Source organism: Trichechus manatus, unplaced genomic scaffold (assembly GCF_000243295.1).
Source record: "Trichechus manatus latirostris isolate Lorelei unplaced genomic scaffold, TriManLat1.0 scaffold00248, whole genome shotgun sequence".
Lineage (NCBI taxonomy): Eukaryota > Metazoa > Chordata > Mammalia > Sirenia > Trichechidae > Trichechus > Trichechus manatus.
The window spans coordinates 1,558,384-1,562,746 of record NW_004444184.1 but is presented as its reverse complement, the minus strand read 5'-3'; positions in this window follow the sequence as shown (position 1 = coordinate 1,562,746).

Here is a 4,363-nt window from a genome sequence, read left to right as displayed (position 1 = left end):
CCAAACCCACTGCTGTCAAGTGGATTCTGACTCATAGCGTCTCTATAGGACAGAGCAGGACTGCCCTGTAGGGTTTCAAAGGAGCAGCTGGTGGATTCGAACTGTGGACCTTAGGTTAGCAGCCATAGCTCTTAACCACTGCACCACCAGGGCTCCGTTGAAGCATAGCTCTGTTAAATTTTAACCTCTAATTTTATAGTTGAGAAGCCTTAAGTTCTTCTGAATCTTGATATTTTAAATATAACTCCTTCTTTCCTTCCTTCCTTCCCTCCTTCCATGTTTCCTCCCACCCTCCCTTCCTTCCTTCTTTCTTTCCTTCCTCCCTTTCTGGAAAATCCTTTTCTATCTGCAAAATCCACTCAGAAAGTATTCTACTATCTACTTCCACTATTTTTTAAGAAATTATTTACCTGACTTAACCAATATCCATTATCTATTTAAGGTAAATCATGAAATTTAGATCATTCACTTTCTCATTTAAGAGGTTCAGTTGTATTGTTAGTATAGAGAAACATTGTAATGCTAGTAATGAGGGCAGGACAAATTTTGTCTTTGGATCAAGTGAATAGAGATGTTGTGGTTTTAGCCGTTTAATTTGGAGAAAAATAGAAAATCAACCATGAGGGATTAGAAGGGTGCTGCAGAATCAACTGGAGTAAAAATGGCATTCCATTCACCTGGGAAGGGAGAGCCTCACAAATGACCTAGGATTTCTGTTTCACCACTGACAAAAGTGGTGGTAAAAAACACCGTGAATGTGGTTTATGTGAGAAAGACAATACTGAACTCCAAAGCCACAATTAATTTCAAACAAAAGCTATGGTCTTGCAACAAAAGAATGAAGGATTATTATCTGTGTTTTAAGTTAAAATAAACCTTCAGAGATATATTTGTGACTTTTTCAATGATTGCACTCTCAATGAGTTGTTAATTAAATGATAAACCACTCATCTGCAGGAAACCTGAAAAGCTTTCCACCGAGTTTCACTTCTTCTCTAATGCTCTCTAGTCTCCTGTTCTCTTTTCACCTCTCTGCTAACTTTCCTAGAATCCACTTAACATCTAATCATGCTATTGCATTATAATTAAGATCCTTAATGAATATCCTTAAGAATTCATGTTTTCTTTTTCTTAAATTTGCAAGTCAGCTATGCTGTTTTGAGAAGAAACTTAAAATGCTAACCAAACTCTTCAGTGACCAAGGGCAGAATTAATCTTTTTTTTTTCCTCTATGCTACCATAATTTCATATAAACCACATATTTTCAGGTGTGATGTGGTTGTTTTTTTTTTTTTTCTGCTACAGGTGGACCAGGGATTATATTCTAATTTCTTTTTGAGTCTCTTGAACCTAGCTACCCATGTGACTTGAGTAAGTAGAATCTGATTAGGGTGAAATGTTTCAAAACAAGCCTATTTGCAACACTACAAATTTTTCATCATACTTTGATCGTTGGCTCAGACAGGGATGCAGATTATATAGCTGTAAAGCTATTCTCTATAATCTTATAATGTAGTAAGATAAAACCCAAACCACACACACACACAAAATACAAAACTCTTTATATGATATTTCATTTTTGAGTGGTTGCTGACATGTTCTTTTAAAGATGTGCAAGTCCAGAAGAAATTTTGTCTTATCTGATTTTATTTTTACCTGTACATTAAAAAAATGTGATTTAGCCAGAGATATTAGCTGGTATGCAAGCATAACATGTCTTATTAAATAGGGGAAAATCTGACTAAAAATTCAACTTGTTTGGTATGCTCCTTTTCAGATTTAAATTTTTAAGAATATTTCTTCACCTTTTCAAAAAACAAGACCTAAATCATCAATACCTTCCAAAGTCTTTATTGTAATGAGTGAAATAATATAGTTTGCTAGCAGATCATCTTTGTTGAAAATTGACATGGTGAAATTTTAAATAGAGTAATTGCAAACTTTTTTCTACTTGTGAATTAGATTTTCTAAACCAGAAGCAGATTTCCAAAGAACCTGAGAAATATTTGTGAATTATTTAGCTACACCACACTTATCTACAACAATGTTTAAAGTATTTGACTTCCAGTAAGGCCTGCCTCCACAAATGCTTCTTGCTAAGGATAAAGCCCCTTCATCAGTGACTTTTCTGACGTCCAAAACAGTCCTGTTTGGCCTAAATTTTGTACACAAAGTGCATAATGCTATAGGTAAGACTTACAGAAAATTTATATTATTTTTGTAACTTCTATTTTTATATCATTTTCGTTTGATAGGTGAAGAAATAGCATTTGAATTAGAAGAGAACCATAGGTCATTACAACAGATTCATTAAAGAAGGAACTATTGATATCCTACAGGTATCTGTTCCAAAGTTTTAGCAACAATCATCATGGGCTTATGATAGGTTTCATTTAATGGGCATATATTATGGGCTTTCAAACCCTTGGCATGTCTTGTCCTTGGGGTCCTCACCAATGCATAAAGACAACAGGTTGGTTGTACCACATTTTAGTTTGACAAGGAGGTCATGGAAAGCTGCTCTATTTTTTTCTTGAGTGAGTTCATTTTTTTTTTTTTGTTATTTTTTAACCCCCTAATTTTTTAAATGAAAAGAAAACATAAAGACAACAATGATACTAGCCATGACTAATAAAAACAAGAATGGTCTTACACAAACTCTCCTCATTTAGTCTATGGATTACAAATATAAACAAAAACTTTGTCCTCTAATATTCTAGTCATTAAGAAAGTATTTTTCTCCAACATTTTCCAAATCCTGGGGATGCTGATGATGGAGAACACCAAAGAAATTGCATAATGACAAATTGGAAAATGATTTTATAATTTACCCATGTCCTATTGAGAAAAAATATCTGTACATATATAATTTGTAATCTCTAAAGAAAAATTCAAATTCAAAAATAAGAAATGTGTCCAAATTAAAGTAAATATCATACATTGTATATTAAATTAAAAAAAATCATGCCAGCATTGCTTACCATAACAGTAACCGCTTTACCAGACAAATCCACCAAATTTTAGCTACTTAGTTCAATAGAATTCTTTCTTGCTCACATAATGGCTCAGAATATTAATCCCAATGTCGAGAGGCTTTCTTCCATGTCAATTCAGGGACCCTGAATCCATCCATCTGTGACTTCACCAATCCCTAAGGACTCTCTGTTGTCTGCATTCAGCCAAACAAAAGGCACTAGTGAAATTAAAGGTGCTAGTTCTTTTTAAATACTTAGGATCAGAAGTGACAGAGATCATTTTATCTCACATACCATTTGCAAGAACAAGTCACAGGGAAACACCTAGATGGGAGTGACGGGATGGTGGATGGGTGTAGGAATCTGGGAAACTTAGTTCTTGTCTGCACCACCGACAGGAGGAGCATACCATTTGGTTGTCTGCCGGACATCTTTGTCACACTGTCAGATATAATGCTTACATTCTAGACCCAGATAATATAAACAAGCTCTTGCATCCTTGGATTGAATGGAGAGGCAGAATTACTTTATCTGATTATTGAGGTGTCTGAATTGTATAGGGTCAATTTTACTTAAATTTAGTATAGAATTTGATATGGAGTTTTGAGTTGATCCCATGGGTAAAAACGGGAAACTGGAGTGTACTAAATCTGTCTGTCTGTCTGTCATCATCTAATGATTCCCTACTCTCATTGAAGCTCCGATTTCAGGCACAGTGTCAACAGCCTAAACAGATGTTTTGAATTCAGTGAAGATATCGGGAAAATAACAAACAGAAAACCATTAATAAAATATTGGTTTATTTAGATTATAGTTAATGACATTGACGTATTGGTCAAATCTTTTTAACATAACATTCAGCTACTGTTTTCACATCAGAAGTGTTATGATTTGGCATTACTCAGTAAACTGAACTGAATATCATTGTATTTAAGCCTTCAAAAACAGCATTTTTTGAGTCGTCAGATTATAATTAACACTCCATTATTGTGCTGCCATTACTGGCATTTTTTAAAAAATATTTTTTTATTTACCTATCAGGTCTGGAAAAGCCCACTCCAGGCAAGTTCAGACCACTTGCCTATGATTGCTGGTTTATTGGTCTAGTACAGAACAAGAGGAGGAGAGGAAGAAACAGTGATTTTTGGATCTTAGAAATTCTCATGTGTTAGTCTCAATCAACTGGCATCCATCAGTCAGATTCCTTGCTCTTCCTAGATGAAGAGGAATAAGGGATGAGGACACATATTCAGTTTTTGTTTTTTTTTTTTTAAATAGAAATAGCTCCTCTTAGAGAAAAAACAATGGCAAATAATCGTTAACCTCCCCCAACTCATTCCTGGCAACAGAATAAAAGAGAAAAAAGAGAAGTAGGCCTAGGACCTAGG